The 18,982-nt window shown below is 39.9% G+C and overlaps 1 pseudogene; it reads left to right on the forward strand.

The window, feature by feature from the left end:
- The first annotated feature begins 7,188 nt into the window (after positions 1-7,188).
- Positions 7,189-8,268, forward strand: LOC103356328 (nicotinamide riboside kinase 2 pseudogene; annotated as a pseudogene).
- Positions 8,269-18,982: the final 10,714 nt, after the last annotated feature.

An 18,982-nucleotide genomic window follows, 5' to 3' on the forward strand; every position in this document is an offset into this window, starting at 1 on the left:
CCCCACTGTGTGGCCACAAGCTTCATCTTGACAGCTACAATTGGCTCATGACTGGCCGAGCTCATCCATGGCAAATGCTGTGAAATATTTTCCTCTTTGGAAAAATGCCCAAGGGAAAATGTCATAACAAGAAAAACGGGCGCATGTTGCGTGTTTCTGACCAGCGACCGTTAGTCATTGTGAAAATGATGAGTGTTCTCAGAAACCTAGAGGTTAAAAACCCTTTTAAGGCCTGTTATTTTTCATTTTAGAAAAAAAAAGTAAGCTATTCCTCTTCATATCTTTCCAACCCCTCAAACAAAGCCTACAGCTCCTCGTATCTTGCCTATTGTAATGCCAAGAAACTGTGCACTGCAGTCACAGTTCAGAATCCTCCTTTGTGATCTATATGCACATGTCCAGATAATCATCCAAGTGCTGGTTTCATTCCACTTCCATCCATCCATTTTCTTACGCTTATCCAGGGTCGGGGCGCAGAGGCAGCAGACGGAGCAGCTCATTCCAGACTTCCCTCCCCCCAGTGATGCTTTTCAGCTCTTTCTGGGGGATCCCAAGGCATTCCCAGGCCAGTCAAGAGATATAATCCTTCCGGTTGGTTCTGGGTCTGCCCCGGGGTCTCCTCCCAGGTGGACGTGTTTGGAAGGCATCCGAATCAGATGTCCATACTACCTCAACTGGTTCCTTTCGGCGCACAGGAACAGCGGCTTTACTCCAAGCTCCCTCCAGATGTCCGAGCTCCTCACCCTATCTCTAAGGCTTAGCCCAGCCATCCTGTGGCGGAATCTCATTTCGGCCACTTGTATCAGCGATCTCGTTATTTCGGTCACGACCCAAAGCTCATGATCATAGTTGAGGGTTGGGACGTAGATGGTAGTGTTGTAGTACTCGAGATCGGTCTTGGTCTTGAGACTGGTCTCGAGACCACTTTTTGAAGATCTTGGTCTTGTCTTGGACTCGACCGCATTTTTACTCGGTATTGTCTCGGTCTCGGCCACAGAGGACTCGGGATTTTACTGCGAGACCAGCCGAGACCACGGCTGCAAGACCGCACTACGCTGCCTCTGAACTGTTTCTTTTGTTTAGTCATAGCTTTGTTGTTATTGGATGCAAAACTTCTCGCTTCGAATGTAACCAATAATTTAACAGATTTTTAATTTGGATTTTTTTCACGGGCTGTGGCCTGTCACTCCACCCCGCCCCTCTTCACAGGCACTCCACTACAGAAAATGCGGGAGAAGGAGTCTGCTCCCTGGGAAAGATGTTAGCAAACTCTGCTGTAATAAAGATTGGCTTTTCTAACCACAAAGAACTTATCTGTAAATCGACGTCAAAAAGAAAACACAGCGCTATATGCAAATTCTGCAACACAATGCTCACTGAGGCGGCTGGGACCACCATCAAACCTTTGTCGACACTTGAAGAGGAAGCATAAAGCAGTACTAATTTTGTCAACAGAAACTTAAACAAAAACTTTTCGTTGACAACCCTTTTTTTCCGTGACTAATTTGTGATCAGAGCGTAAATTTAAGAAGTACTGACAACAAAAATGAAAAAGACAAAAATGAAAAAGAAATCTCTGTTCATCATCAATTGACGAGTAAAGACATGACGAAAAAGATGACGCTGGTCTGCCGGACAATCTGGATTACAGCCATGCTCCTTAGAGCTGTCAGTGTTTCTCACAGTGTGTGGCGCCCCTCGATTCACATGTTAACAGTGAGCACAGTTTTTCTATAATGACGGACAGTAATATTGATGTTTAAAATGCGCTCAGTTCGTAGAAAAGTTCGTTCAGAAAACTTTTCAACTTGGGCAAATTAGTGTAGAACGCACTTTCCACTGTTTTCCAACTAATGTTTGGTCGCTCACGTGTCAGAGGAGCTGCACTGTAGACACCTGGTAGCATCAACTGGAGCAGCATGTGAGGCGTTTAGGGAACATCGGTAAAATGTACCATCTACCGGAGCAGCATGTGAGGCGTTTAGGGAACATCGGTAAAATGTAGTATTTACCGGAGCAGCATGTGAGGCGTTTAGGGAACATCGGTAAAATGTACCATCTACCGGAGCAGCATGTGAGGCGTTTAGGGAACATTGGTAAAATGTAGCATCTACCCATGGGCATTTCCAGCAATTGTTTAGCCTGTGTCCAGTTGATGACTGGTATTAGAAGAGGATTGGTGACAAAATAAATATATTTTAAGATTAAAACATTTTACAAATGTCTAGTCTTGTATCTCTGAAGATCATTGCATCATAACTAAGTGATGCAAAAACAGCTATTCATCAGCTGCATGGTGCATTAATAGCTGTGGCAATGCTGATCCAAAATAAGGGAGTGGGGAGACCAGATCATTAGCTGGTGCGATCAGTGAAGAAAGTTGGTAGCACCACAAAAGATTTTTGGCCTTCGAAGGGGGGCCTGACAGAAAAAGTTTTGAGAACCACTGGTTTAGATGATTAAACATAGCTGTAGGCATGCTTGCAATGGAGTGTTTACTACCATGACAAATATCCTTTTACAAAATCTATTACAGTATAACAAAACTGAAAAAATACTTAAAGTGCCAATTCTTAGAATTAAAACACACAATTGCAGAATAAATGTGTAACTTCTATATAAATTAAACTAAATATATGTACAACACAATTTTGAGCGCTGTGAGTTCCCTCTTCTATGGCTTGTTCAATCACACAATCTTTCCCACACTGGGTGTACTTAAAAGAAAAAAAATGCACACCTATCCTCTTTCTGAAAATGATTGTAATGCCAGTGTTGAAGTAAGAAAATTAACTGGTGTGGTCATTTAATATTTAAGATAAAATTGCAGTATTGACTGTTTGTTAGATACATTCCGTACTGAATGTTTGTTTGCTATGGCAGCAAGCAAGACAAGAGTATTACAGCAACCTCACACTTGCCTTAAAACTACATTGGATAAGTGTTGAATAAAATGATTAAGATAAATTTGGTATGGTCTCAGTCTTGACTTGGTCTCGCTTTGTCTTGGTCTCAGTCTTGACTCGGGCTCGACCCCTCAAAGTCTTGGTCTTGTCTTGGTCTCGATACACTGTGGTCTCGGCCATGTCTTGGTCTCGGTTTAGATGGTCTCGACTACAACACTAGTAGATGGACTGGTAAATAGAGAGCTTCGCCTTGCGGCTCAGCTCTCTCTTCACCACGATGGTCTGGTACAGTGCTCGCATTACTGCTGACGCCGCACCAAGCTGTCTGTCCACCTTGTGCTCCATTTTCCAGTCACTCAGAACAAGATCCTGAGATACTTAAACTCCTCGCTTGAAGAAGCATTCGACTCGTTTGACTAAAATAAAAATCCTTCTTTTCTATTTTTAATTGTGGCACATTTGGCTTTACCATACATTAATATGTAGCTAAGTCCAAATTGGTCCACCTGTTTTCATTTCACCAAGGAGCACTCCGAAACCCAAGTTTTAAAAAGTTTTATATGCTGGAACTTACAATTGTGTTATTATCTAAAAATCTGACTGTTATTTTCCACCAATTAATCACTCATCTCTTTTGTCTGATAATGTCAGAAAATTAGTAAATGATGCAAGGTGGCATTTATATCTCATGGAGGACAAATAATCCAAAACCCAAAGATAGTCAGTTTTTAACATATACAGAAAAATGTAGTAAATAGTCATTGTGAACAAATGAAAAAAGGAGATTTTGTTCATTTGACTAAGATAATAATTAACTAAATGTTGCAGTTCTACTATGAATACAAATACAAAAATAGCATTATATTGTTTTAATGTTACAAAATGTGTCCAGGCCAACGATACCAACCGAAGGCCCACACTCATTCCTTTGAATCAAAACCACAATCTGTCTCCAGCCGTGTGTTTTTCAATGCTTTACTTTTTTTCTCTAGACTAATACTTTCCTCCTCTGTTTGAAAAACAAAGTCTGTCCACATGACCATCATTTTACAAAATATGTGTGTTCACAGAAAAAAAAATAAAGAACTACTGCAAACTTTTTCAGAGCCGTGCTGTTCCAGTCAACATCAATGATACATCACATACCACAGTAGACTGTCATTTCATCACATCTGTAGACTTTAAACTGAGGATGCTGTGGACCAAGTCATACTAGGAACAGCAGAGGTGTCTGTGTGCCAGTGAAGTGCTGCAGCAATGCCAAGTTAAGTTGTAAACTTGCAGCTGCCAGTGCTAACCAAACATAAAGCAGGCAGTATACATTCACTGTTGTCATTGCAGTTGTTTCAGTCATGCTCATTATGTTAAACAATGATGGGCACATACAAACTGAGGTATGACAGAGTTTCCCAAACTCTCTGTTTTCCATGTGCATGCAGATACACACAAACCATTTTTTTAAAATCTGCATCTTCCAAAGCATTTGAAAAACATCTCAGTTTTAATGACCTTGCAAGTGGATGGGAGGTCCAGACATAGAGGGAAATTTTAGTTTTTCAAAATGTCTCTGTGGTTTTGGACAAAGCCTTCATCAGTCCTTAAAACTTTCCAACCTGGCCATATCTGTTATTAAATGCAACTATATTTAGAGGGTTGCATCAAACAAGTGCATAAAATGCGGTAGAGCTGCAGATGAGAGTTTTTAAAGTCCAGTCATCTTCTTACTGTCAAAATGCTACTTACTCCCTAATTTTCATTTTTCATTAGATCGGAGTTTTCCTATCTCACTCTGGACTGCTGACAGTGACAGAGAGAATGTATTTTATTTCAAAATCCTTCCAAGTGTTTCTTATCAATAGAGTCAAAGGTTGTTCATTTTGACCCGACAGTTGTTGAGCTGTTGCTGAAAATTTCAAAAAAATACCCTTGGGCTTAAGCTACAGAGATGGTGGGTCTGAGAAAATGCCTTTGAATCTGTTTTGTAATAATCATGGGTTGTGTTGAAACTTTAAAAAAAAACAAAAAAACGGACATTGCTGCACACATCGGAGGTCCGTTCCACACACAGGAACGGACACACGTGCAATTGATCAAACTCATCAGGCGTTGCTTTACTGTCTCAAAAATCTCACACTGCAGCTTTAAAGGCAGTGGGACCATTGGGATCACTGCTACATTCACGTCCTCCCTCAGGATTTGCCAGGTGATTGGGAGATTGAAACTCTTGTGGTTCCCCTCCAGCCACAAACATGTCCCACCAATGTTTGGAAATACGAAGGTTACCATGACAGCACCAATGAGTTACCATGCAGTTCAGATGTTCGGGTGACCTGTGAAAGGCAGGTGGTGGGAAAGAGCTCTGCAACGAAACTGATCAAACTGTCTTCTCCTTGTTCCTCTTCTTCCACCTTTCTCGCTTGTATTTGGCCAATCCAACATTAAAAAAGCGTATCAGTAAATGTGCTTAACTCAATAGCCATGTGGTGGCTAGACATGAAAGGCTTGGAAATAATCATTGTTCTTGATTGTCAAGTGCTGCCCTCTCCATTTGACAGTATAATATTAGCAGCACAATTGAGTACCCCAGCCTGTTCCTTCCTTTCGGCTCCTTCAAAAATACTGTAGCTGATTTCAGGCAGTTTTTTAAAATCCTTTTTAGAGTTACTGTGAATTGTTTAAAATGTCAAAATATGCAAATCACTTCTGACCTCTTTTGAATCATAAAAACGCAGCATAAAAATCAAACTTAAATTTGAGTTGAGTGTGAGAAAAATAAGCAAAAAATACCCCTCCCGCTTAAACACTCCTGTTCAGACAATATGCAAAATGTACAAGCAATCCCCCGCACTTGAAGTCACTGAGAAATTTTAGTTTGACGTGTGTGTTTGAGCAAGCCAAGATATAAGTACAACATGTGGCACATTAGCATTCCTAAAAGTCACACTTTAATTGGTTGCAGATTAAAGTTAATTGATTTAGCTGATAGTTTTAAAGCTCCTGAAGATAATTGAGTGCAGTGTTGAGAATTCTGATATGTTGACATTTTGAGAATGAACAACCTGTAACGTGTGGGTACAACATAACGTTAACTAACATCTTAATCATGCAAATTGAAAAACACGGCAGAGTTAATTATCAGCAGTCGAATCATTGGTCCTCATTAATTACATTGGGTTTATTTATTCATATTCACATATCTATTCCACTTATATCCCAATTATGCAGGACAGTCCTCAGACCCCTGCTGATACAACAAACAGTAATTCCATTCCTGCTTCATTAGAGGATGCATGTAATATGCTGAGGGCATGGGGGACAAATGAGCACCCAAGGTTGAAGAGCAACAGCAACGAGAATCCAGAGCTTCAGAAATGATGGTTAGACTCTCTTAATAATCACATATTTGTATATGTTGTATCTGATGTAGGGGTAGTGAAGTGAATGATGAGAAGGCTCAAATTACATTTCCCCTAATACATTTCCAAAACCCACCCAAACAAAATATAATTCTATCTGCTGTGTTAAAACTGCAAGTTGACTCAATCAGTCTTGGAAAAATTGTTGTTTATATACTTACAAAAATGTAGTGAGGGTATAACAACAGATGATTTAGGCCATCTGATGTATTAATTACCTTAAAAATGAACAAGCAACATTAAAATGTCTGGTTAGCGGCACCTGTTTTCTGTTCTTAGCTGAAAATAATCAAAGGTTTTCTAAATTTGCATCTAGCGTTGTGAGGTCAGGATTAAATTGGAATTTTACTTTGAATTGTAAATATCTGTTTCTACCCGACAAAGATCTACAATTCACTTTAGATATCTTTATAACAAATAGCACCACGCCTTCATAACACTGTAAATTATTCAACATTTGAAAAATAATAGCTAATGAGGTCACAGAGTTTCAGATTTAAGTGTTACCGTGAACAAAGGCGATGAATTCATTTTTTCCCATGGGGTGCCCAACATAGCTGTAGAAGGAAGCTCTTCTCCTCTGTCCCACATCAGCATGGTCCATGCAGAGCTGTGAATCACTTCTTGACTGTACAGTAACATCAGCCAAATAAAATGACGTTAGTCTGTAAAGTAATTAATCTTCAGGATTTTGATGTGGAGCAGAGGTGTCAGTGCTTGAGAACAGTTCGGCTACATCTTATTATCATTTTGCTGCAGAGGGGAAGAAATGTTCTTGCTCTTTGTAGTTCTTTAGACCATTCGCAGTGCTAAGCCCAGCAAAGGTGCCCCTGCGAAAGTGCAGTAAAGTGAGCATTGTCACTAAAATGGCTGCCCTGCCCTTTTCATTACGTAGGATGCTGCTCATAGGCAGTTGTCGTTTTATCAAGTGAAGGGGATTTAGAAAACACTGCGATGCAGGCATCTGGAAGGCAGAAGAAGCCACATGAATTGTGCAGCATTCATAGCTGACTTATACCTGAAGTCTACATCTGGTGAATCAGACTTAATGGTAGTGAAGCAGTCCGAATCCATTAAGGATCGATGCAAACCAAATGCTACAGGGTAAAATACAAACTATCACAGGAAAACAGGAGCACTTGCACCGCTCGAGATTGTGTTTTTTTCCTCTAAAAAGCAATGTGCATGTACTAACATGTTCAACTTTAGCCCCAACATGCTGATGTTTCCGAGTTTAAGTTTGTTTATCTTTTTCTGCAGTCATAGTTTAACATGTGAACAGATGGAAACAGTTTGTAAATTTCAATCAAAACACATATTAATTTTTTTTTTTTTTTTAATGCAAAGGACTGCACAGTGGATCAGTGGTTAGCACCGTCACCTCACAGCTAGAGGATCCCCAGTTAGGATCTGGGACCTTTCTGTGTGGAGTTTGCATGTTCTCCCTGTGCAGCGTGGATTCTCTCTGGAAAACAACCCTCACCAACTGACCGATCAAGAACCTGCCCAACTGTGGTCCATCAGAATGACTTCTTCAAGCCCCAAGATCAGATTGAAGTTGCTGAAGATGGCTTTAAGCAGTATGATGTCATTACTGCTCTGGACATGGATGCCATGGTGAGTACGATCTACGCATGGCTGAAGTTTGAGAAGTCTTATGGCGTTAATAGCACCCTGGATACTGAGATTGTCCCAGAGTCTGACCACGAGGAGGAGGAGGAGGAGACTCACATCCTCATTGTGGAGGGCTTCCTGCTTTATACCTACAGACCTTTGATCGACGTGCTGAACCAGCGTTACTTTATTTCCATCCCATATGAAGAATACAAAAAAAAAGAAGGTGCTATAGGAACTACACGGTGCCAGACGTCCCCGGCCTGGTCGATGGCCACATCTGGCCCATGTGTTTGCAACACAAGAATTCCCACAGTCCAGAAACATGCTGAGGTTAATTGGTGATTCTAAATTGTCTGTAGGTGTGAATGTGAGTGTGCTTGGTTGTTTGTCTCTAAGTGTAGCCCTGTGATAGACTGGTTACCTGTCCAGGGTGTCCCCTGCCTTCACCCTGAGTCAGCTGGGATAGGCTCCAGCCCCTCATAACCCTAGTGAGGATTAAGTGGTGTACAGATGATGGATGGATGGGTGTTTGTCCGTGTTTATTGGGAAAAGCCAAATTAGTTTGTCTTGGAGAAAAAAGAAAAAAAAAAAAAACAGTTCATTTTTGTTTCATTTTCCATTGTTTGTATGCTTTTGTTTATGTGTAATATTTATGTAAACGTGTACACTTTGGTTATTCATTTTTATAATTTGTGTTGTCGATTTTATGTTCTGGTTTCAGTATTGAAAATGATGCATGTACACATATTTCTTTTTGTATTTTCAATAATAAAATAGAACAACAACAACAAAACATAACTGCTAAACACAAAGTAGGGGTGAGACTACTGAGAGTGTCATTAGTTTTGAAGGTGTAGGACAAATGAAAATTTTGACCTTATGATGAAAAGGAGCAGAAGGAAGGGTTTATCAGAGTTAACACAATAAATCCTCTGGGAACAATTATCGTCAGTGCAGAGATATTTCTACATCCAAAAGGTGGATTGATTGACCAACAGAATGACCAATATTGCCATCAGCAGTGTTTCATGCATTACTTGTCTCATTGTTAATAGATGGGATGTGCCACACTGGCTGTAACAGACTATATTTAAAAGCTTTGGTGCACCTGTTTGAGCTGTTTGAGCTAGACAATGTGGTTCAAACATTCATGGAAAATTTAACACCATTACTGTATGCCACAATAGGAAACCAGAATTAACTCACATACATAGATGCATAATTTTAGGTTGTTATGCATTCATTTGATAAAGATGACTTTACTTTACTGCATGCTATTTTTACGACAGTTCTTTACTCACATTCTAGCAAAAGTTGCATCAGAACTGTATGTAAACCAGCTGAATGTATTACCATGGGCCTGTATCTCCATCTCTTCAACCTCTCTGGCAGTTATGGTGCTTTATGACCATTGGGGTACAATAGAAAAAACTGAATGTGGCAAAAAGGGAGTCATTTGACATTAATCTGCTGTTATGTGAGGCAGAGGTTACAGATGAAGAGAAGTGCTTGCAGAAGAGTTCTATGATTAGATGAAGACAGACATCAATAGACATTGATGCTTGTAATGAATAGACAAAGTGCTGTGGTAATGACACTTTACCTTTAATAGTGCTCATTAAGAACACTAGCCACTTGGTTAACAATAATGAGAGATGCACTCTGCCATTTGTCGTCAGGCCTTACCCACAGGAAGATCATAGACGGAGATCTGATGAATTTCCATGCTCATAATAGGTAGAACAAAATAATAGAAGCCTAATAGAAAAGCAGTGCCTCTCAAAAACTTTGAATTGGGGACCAAAATGAGGAAACCACTCCGACACATTCTTGATTTCTCCTCATGTCCTGGCATATAACCTAGCATTGGAGCGAAACAACTAAAATGCAGAAACTATAACGCTTAACAAAAGTCATTGCTAAAAAAAGATTCAGTACCATTTTCTGTAGGATATGCATGAATGTAAGTTAACAATATACACTGTTGCCCAAAAACTTGGAATAATTTTTGTTTTCAGACACATTCCTCTTTTTATTTCTATTTCTACACATCAGTAATCACTTTGACCAGGTGGAATGATTACATACTGAGTCCCAGTTACCAGGTGAAACCAATTCTGACTTTAGGATTTGACTGAAGAGTGGGACATCCTGCCCACTGACACCATCAACAAGCTGGTAGACAGTATGCCACCAAGTCTGAACACACTGATCTATTGTCAGGGGTGGCCAAACTCAATATTAGTAACTGAGGCACAAAAAGTTAGTTGTGGTTTAATTTTTACTGTGATGTGTATTGTATGTATATTGTGATATCAATAAAGATATACACTTCATCTATCAAGAGTAAAATGCATTGTCACAATCATTTCATGAAAAGAGGTTAATATTATATTTTATTTCAACTGTATGGGCAACAGTGTATGTTGAGAATGAATACAATAGTGATCCCTGTGGCTGAATATCTCAGGATTCAAGCATATTTATGGTATCAGCAGTGTGTGCTTCTAAATCAAAATCAAATCAACTTTTATTTATATAGCACTTTCTACTCAGGTAGACATGGATACTGATTAGTATTTTGGCCAGCAGCTGCCAGCCAGTCAATCGGGGTGCCCGTCTCACTTCAGTGGGTGTGACGGCCCCTGACTGTGTGCGGTTCGCCGACTGACGTGGACTTTGACAGAAAGTTCAGAATATCTGTCCGCCTCTGCTTAGGGTGGGGTATGGCTAACCTCACTGACAGCTGTAGAAATGAAGACTAACCAAGTAACCTCTGTGTGAAAACAGAGATTTTTCAGCACAGAGGTTAGTTTTAACAGCTATGGGTGAAGTTGTTCCAAACACTCCTCTGAATTGAAAATCAGTGTTATCTTTTTAGGTATTAATTGTACATCATACATGTGAATTGACAGTTGAGTTGCACGAGCAAAAAACATTTATATACTATACATCACCTCAAATATTCGGTTAACGGCAGATGTCATATGTTAGCGAAAGTTAGGACTCAGTAAACATGCTAATATCGACCGCATATAAAGACGGCTCAGTGTGGTGCATCTGGCCAGTGCCAGTTTAGTAGCGTTGGACTTCTTCTAGCTTGCAGCTACTGCAAAACTATGGACAGAGGTGGAGTGTGAGAGTAGCTTGGCTGGGTCAAACAAATGTCCGTGTGCCATGAAGTTTGGCAGTGTCACCTTAAAAAAAGCCACTCCCTTAATTGTGCACAACTTTCAGGCCTAATACAATGGAAACAGGTAAGTTACTGTAATGAAGAGCTGCTTTTTCATTTTGACATGGCTAAAGTGGTAGGAACCAAAGCCACGAACCGTGTTTTCTCGTGGTAATCATTTAGGGAATTCAGGGATGACGCCATATGTCAATCAAACATATCCCTCATGCCTTTTGGTAGCAATTTTAATTGTGTTCAATCAAAGTTGAGTTTAATTTAAGTCGATGTCCACTCACAAAGGTTTTTGCCTGTCATCACTGCATGTTGCAGAATGTCACTGAAGTTCTCTGGTCACCACCTCACTGCTGCTGTCATCCTGTATGAGGCTTGGCCTTAACCTACCAGCAAAACACTAGTGTTTGCACATAAGCCAGAGTCAGATATTTCCCCCAGGAGTTGGCACACACCAGAAACGAGCGACCACAGGTCCGTTTCACAAAGGAGGTTCAACAAACTCTGAGTCTAATCCTGAACTCTGAGTTGATCTACTCTGAGACAGGCAACACTGAGTTTCCGGTTCCAGAACAGCAGATTTGAGTTAGTTTAATCAACTCGGAGTAGTTTCACCTGGAGTTAAGCACGTACGCCACAACTCTAAAAAGCCAACATCAATGGAGCCCCGATTCGAAGAGTCACCATGGCAACGGGGAAGCGGAGGGCTGCGTTTTCCCCCCCCACTAGAACTGGAAGTCTTAATGCGCTCATACAGCGAGTTTGAACAAGTTTGAACATTAAAAAGAAGTGCAACACCGCTGCAGCCGCAAAACAGAGGGAGACGGCGTGGAGAACATTGCTGCTCGGGTCATTGTGTAAGTTTAAATCTCGTCCTTTGCAATCACAATAATATTACAGGGAAAACTGCTTGAATGGTAGCCTATTAATTTATTTCATTTGGGTGCAATCTGGTGGGGGAGAAGCGCACTTGGAAGCAGCTTAAGATGAAATATAAAAACATTGTTCAAGTCTGAAGTTGCAGTATAATGTCATTAACGGAATATAATTTAAAATTAATTTAACACATCTCTACATCATTCACCTGCAATCTTGTGGAACTCCTCCTTGATGGCTCTGACGGTTTTTGTTCAGGAAAAACGACAAAGATGGGTTTCAGGGCGAGGCACACTTTTCTGACCGTCCTGCATGCCTTACTCAGGTGCTTTGCATATCCGACATTGTACAAAAAAACTTCCATTTTCAAAGAAACGCAGCACAACACACTGCTGGGATGTGAGAGCATGACTACGGTTGGTAATGCTGCACAAGTAAGCACGGATTAGGTTGTATGTAAATGAGGGACTGTGACGTGAAATGGTACCGCTCAAAAAGACAACTGTCTGGAAATGCGAGAACATCTATGCGCGATCTGATAACCATGTCCAGACGAATATTTAATTCTCTGCGCAGTAATGCTGCATCTTCATCCATGGGATCGTTAACAAAAGGACATGCCATGTTAGTGAAACAAGTTGCCACATACTTTGCCTAATGAACTACACTCTTTATGATTTTTGACAGACGGCAGAACTAGGCGACACCAAAACTCACCTGCTGACTGACCGACCGACCGACCGACCGACCGAATGAATGAATGAATGAATGAATGAATGAATGAATGAATGAATGAATGAATGAATGAATGAATGAATGAGGAAATCAAATGTGTGTGGCTGAAAGAGGGTGGAGACAGAGAGAAACTTGAGGTTCATTGACAAAAATCTGGTCCCGACCAGGTTAGGTTCAATGAGTCTGTTACTACGGTAACTGACCGAGGTCTTAAGCTAGCTCTCTCTGTGAAACAGGCTAAAGTTACCCCTCTTCCTCTGGTTCGAGTTACCTCCTTTTGTGAAACGAAAAACTCAGAGTTTCCCTCATTTCAGAGTTAACAGACTGAGAGTTTTCACTAAACCTGCTTTGTGAAATGGACCCCACATGTCCAAACATGCGGAATGTGTAAATGTAACAATTTTATACATACAGTATGTGAATATAACAACTTGAACAAGGCATGCTAGTGACTCTGCTGCCCTCAAGAGGCCAAAAAAAATCTGCTATTACAGTTTTATTTCTCACAAATGCAAACACTGCAAAGTTCTCTTCGCAAATCCCATTTGAGGGCAGAGTAGAAGGGGTAAGGGCCCTGCTTAAAGGCCTCACAGTGGCTTGAATCACTTTTATTGTCATACGGACATTTGAGGATTTTAAACATGGACATTGATGCATTAATAAAAATATAAACGGTTGGTGTGTAACTGCAAAACAGAACAAAAAGCTCATGTTCCTGTGTATCTACAATATAATAATCTGAGTAGGGATGCTTTGATTTATGCGTCTATACATCTCCGGTGGATTCTTGGCAGTACACCCTGCATTTGAAGATGGACTTGAAATGGCTTGCAGCTTGGCAACTATGGGACTACCTAATTCTTTTTTTATTCTTGCACAAAGATGAGATCTCAGAGGGATTTCTAGTTTCTAATTAATAACTGGTATATGTGGCTGACACTCTGTGAGATTATTTGAAGTCATTAGAAAACACCCCCTTTCACTGAATCTTAGGAGAGCAAGAGAAGGCGACCAGCAACCCTGTGGGGATTGTACAGCCGCACCAAAAGCATTTTGTTCAGGAAATTTAATTGCAGCATCTACAAACTTGTTCCTGTGAGTATTACAAAATAATGACTCTGTTCTAACATGAAATTAAAAGCGAAAAAAAAAAAAAGTTGTTTTTTTTCTCCAGGATGGAATAATCTTAATGGAAAAATATTAATGCTAACACCCTAAATCCTGTTGTTCTCAGTGCCTTACTTCATCATTTGATGATAAATTGCCATTTGTCCCAGCTCTCAATCAAATTCCGTCTGTGTTTGGTTTTTCATATCTTGTAGCTTTCACAGCCCAAAAAAGCTTCTCCCTTGCTGCTGTGTATGGAAAGTTTCTTTGTTCTCTGTAAAATTAACCAAAACAGACAGCCAAGAGTGAAGTACTGTTTGATGACAAACACTGGGAAATACTGTGAAATACTGTATCATAACAAATTAGCAGGCGACATCATTTGCAACAGCGTTTACATCACGTCTAACAAATAAGCTTTAAATAAGATGTAATAGATGAACAAAGGGATATGGATATGAAAGACGACGTGTTGAGGGTAGCGAAAGGAAAGAAAGGTACTTCAGGACAGGAGCGTATGGAAAGGGCTCGAAGACAATGGAAAGCAACAGCACAAATACATCTAGGCTATTGATTTATCGGAAGGTATAGTCTTAGAGACGGGTGCAAGATTGATCAAATGGAAGGTTATCCTTACTCACAGAGGCAAGCTGTTTGCCAATATCCATCACTGGAAACTCAAAATGGCTCAAAGGATCCTTGACATTCCCCAACACTGCAGAGCCAGTAGCACGGCAGGTTAGGAGATTTTGTGTGTGAGGAGGGATTGTTTTAGACTCCACAGTGACTGCAAAAACTGTACAGAATTCTTTGCGGAGGTAAAACCAAGGCTAGTATCACTGTCTTTTCAGCATCAGAGCAAAAGTATAAGGAAAATTATAGTCTTCTTGTCTGGAACTGTATTGCAATGTTTGATATACATATATCTGCTGTAGGTGTATGTCTTCTACCTGTACATCTATAGTTTCTTTTTTATTTATCTTCTAGGACATATACATATAAAATGTAATCATAATAAATAAATTAATAAAAACAAAATGTAAAAAATAAAAAATTTAATATCATAAAAATCCTACATCATCAAATCAGCCAAGGATCTTATAGGTTTGCTCCATTTCGCCTATCAGCTTAACATTTCACCCATGCAAATCGGTACCAGGTGTTTTACCAGTGCTTGGTATGTGTGTTGTTCCAAGGTAGGAATCTAATTGCTGGTGGTGCATGAGCACTGTGTATGATGTGGTGGGGTGGCAACCCGTTATTAATATAAACCAGGTCTTTGTTCAAAGGGATTCTCATAGAGTTTTTTTGGCCACTCTGGGATTTTTAAAAAAAAATCATCTTTGAAGTTTATCAGTCTAACTTTAGCAAACCACTGCCAATTTACACATCAAACAGACATGGATCAACATTAGCATTCATTTGGAGTAGCATTTGTGTCCACCTGATGAATGTGAGTCCAAAATTAGGGTCCCGCCAATTGCAGAGAAAAATATTTGGTTCTTTAGCTGCCACTGCTGCCATCTCCCAAAATGTCATTCTTATACAAGTAAATTAGGACTTCAAGGAAATGTAGCTTCTCCTAGAATACATTTAGTTTTGACACGTGTTTTGATTCAACATATCTTTGAAATGTATTTTCTTGCCCTTGCAGTCATTCCTTATCATCCATCCAATCATATATTAGATGGGGCCCTACACATCACCCTGGTAACCCAGGAAATAGAGGAGAATCTTTAAATGTGTTGTGAAAAGGCTGTATTGACTTGTTGTACCTTCGTCCCCTCTCCTATCTCCTCACATTACCCTGGAAGCCTTTTCCACTATGTCACAGACTTTTTGGACACAGTCGCTGATAATCACTTAATTTGTCATGCTGTCATCTGTAGTGCTGGACAAGAAGCATACATCAAGCAAATGGCACTAATAGGAGTGATGACAGCCAACCAAAACAATAATAAACTTAAAAAACAAGAAAAATAGCCAGGACTGTTATTCCATTTCATTGTTAAACAGCACCTTAAATAATCTAACATCCAAACTAGTGTCACACCACAGATATCTTATTACTATTATCCACAACAGTTCTGTACAGTTGTGGCTGCTGAGCTGGAGTGTGTGACACTTGAAGTTTCCTCTTCTCTTTTTCTCTGTCTCACATTGAATACTGAATAAAACAATATGTGGAATGACTAGCCAGCTCAGCTGACCATGGTGGGAAGTGTGTTTCTACAGAATTGAAGCACCTTCATCAGACGGTCAAAGAATAGATTTTATAAACTGAATGTTTTTATTCTCTGTCTTTTTTTTTTTTTTTTACTGATGAAATGTTCTGTTGGAATCAGTGCTTATATTGCTTTGTCCATAAGTAATGAGGTCTCTGTTTTCTAATCCAAACCCGGTGCTGTGCTCTGCTGTTATTTTGAATTGACATTTAAAGACTCACCAGTTAATGCTTTGTTTAAGAAAAAGAACAGAGTTGTTTCACAGAGGTCACAGTGTATGCTGAGACATTTGGCTGAAGCATGGCTGTACACACCTCTCTGAGCCTGACTGTGAGAACAGGTGAAGGAGAAAACCAACAACACAAGGTTTTAGTGCCATAACACTGAGAGGCCTTGGTAGATTTTCACTATATTGGGAACCTCCCCACACTGCTCTGGGAAGTTACGGCATGTTGAGCAGCTATTAATTTGCATCCGCAGTCGTGTTGACAAGAATCACCACCAGGTTTACTGCCCTGATTGTTTCGTCTGTCGGGGCATGGGAGTAAAATGAGACACAATTAATTCCTGTGAACCAAAATCCACCCTGTCCATTAATCTTGTGATTGTAACAGAATGCAGCGGTGGAGACAGTGGTGGCAGCTTGTCAAGTGGGCAAAGTGAGAGCGATTCAGTCATCCTGCAGTCTGACGGTAAAAGCTTTAACACAGCACTGATCTTTATGTTTTAGTTCTTTACTCATGTTTTTTACTTTTTATGGAGCTGAATATGAGATCAAATACAACATACATGAATTTTAGATTCTGAAATAAAGTATTTATCATTTATAATAATACAATTTTGTCTCTAGAAAGGCCATAATATTAGTACGAAGCTTCATGAGACAGTCACTTCGTCTGACCACAGCTATAAACACAGAGACTAAGTTTGTCCTCACAATGGGCATGATGAAGCCAACAAATGTTTTTAACAGTCACAATCTAATCTAATCAGCATTTATAACCTGTATATAGACACTTAAATGGTTTATGTAAATCTGGATTTTGAGCTCAAAGTTTTATGTGTGTCCCTTGAAATAGTAGACTGACACATATAGGAATCATCTCAAGCCTCAAGTCTTTAATCAATGTCTGCTGACTGCATTTCTTCAGGCCTTTTCAGTTACATTTTAAGTCTTCACCAGCAGATGGCATTTGGTCAGTGGTCATGGAAACAATATTGCTAAAACATATGAAAAATACTATATCTTCCATTTCCATATGAACCACAAAGATACATATCAAGTTATGGAAGATATGATGTAGTATAAAACATACATAAACTCTTCATTAAATCTATACAGTCTAGGATCACTGTGTTGCTTCCCCAGTCATTGTGATGTTCTATGTTCCTATACAAGTTTGGGGTTTGTGGTGTTACCACTGAAAAAGGGCCAGAAGGAAGTATCCTAATGAAAGTCATGACACACACTGAAAACATTTGACTTTTAAAAGTGCTGTTGATTATTGTGATGTGGTGCTGAAATTCCCTGTTGTCCCACAGGGCAATATGCAAGATTCTCACCGCTGCAATAAAGCAAATGAATTGGTAGTTTGAAAGGTCTTGGAAAACAAAACAACAAATATTCTATTTTCACAAACACATTTTGCTTTCTCTTTGAGGTTTAATTAGCATTGGCATTCTAAAATATCAGTTTGTCATATAAGCAGTATTGTATGATTTCCTGTTGTTGTATGAAATGCTAAGTGTGTTGATTTTTTGCAAGTTGACTGCAAAAACACAATACGATAAAGACGAGCAGGTATTGTATACTGTACAGAATTACTAGAAAAATTTCCTACAGGGCTGCACAAACATTTTAAGTGCTTAGAAGTCCTGCTGTAGATGCTGTGGCCCTGGAAACTTCTGGTTCGAACATTGTCAAGTTTTAATTTGAAAAACTGAACAGGTGTTGTTTCAGGCATAAGGCAAAAGATGGTCATGTGGAAGTCGATAACAAGGGAGACGAGAGTTGAGCTTGAGTCTCTGTTCCTTTATTGGACTCCACTTACAGCAACAAATCACCCACAGTGCAAAGCCTTTTATAGCACATCCGCTTTCCCACGACCCGGAAAACCTTACCCCTGTCCCCTTCAAAATAACAGTGTCCTTTGTGTGTGAGACCCACAGAATTCGTGTACCCCACAGTCACACAAATACTAATTTGATTGGGTGTGTGTTTGTGTGTGTGTGTTTACTGTGCTTGATCTGAGGTTAATTTATAGAATTAAAATGATTCTTGGCATTTTTAAAGCACCCTCAGAGTGCCTAAAGAACAGCCACAACATTAAAACCATGAACAGAGAATGTTTGGGTCGGTCCTGCTTTGACGTGTAGCACCCACCTTAACGCTGCTGCAGACTAAGCATCCCCCATACTGGACTCCCTGGTGCCAGTGGCCTCCCCCAGCAGCACAATGCATCCTTCTTTACCATAAAAAAAATGCTCAGGAACAGCTCAAGCAACACAACAAAGACTGGTAGGGGAGGACCCAGCCTCTTAACTCTCCAGGTCCCATACACAGGATAAACCGATCCATGGCCCAATGGGTCAGAGCTGTTTGGGCAGGTGGGTTTTATGTTGTGGCTGAGCAGAGTATGTGTAGTGTGCTTCTGTTGCCAGAGAAAATAAATCATAAATGCAAAACAGTTGCAAATTAATGTACTTCGAAAGACTCAAGGGATAGGAAAGAAGCTTTTTTCTAAAGGAAAAAATAGTTCCACTTATAACTGCCCTTTGTGGATCACCCAAAGTGACCTGCACAGTGTTTCTAGAAGGACACACTGTCTTTTAAACGTAATTTTTAAAATGTTTTGAGCACCACAAGTAAAAGACACCTCTAGAATTTTGTGGTGGAGGCATTAATCTCAAAGACAG

This window comes from Stegastes partitus, unplaced genomic scaffold (genome assembly GCF_000690725.1).
Source record: "Stegastes partitus isolate 25-593 unplaced genomic scaffold, Stegastes_partitus-1.0.2 Scaffold193, whole genome shotgun sequence".
In the NCBI taxonomy this organism is placed as follows: domain Eukaryota; kingdom Metazoa; phylum Chordata; class Actinopteri; family Pomacentridae; genus Stegastes; species Stegastes partitus.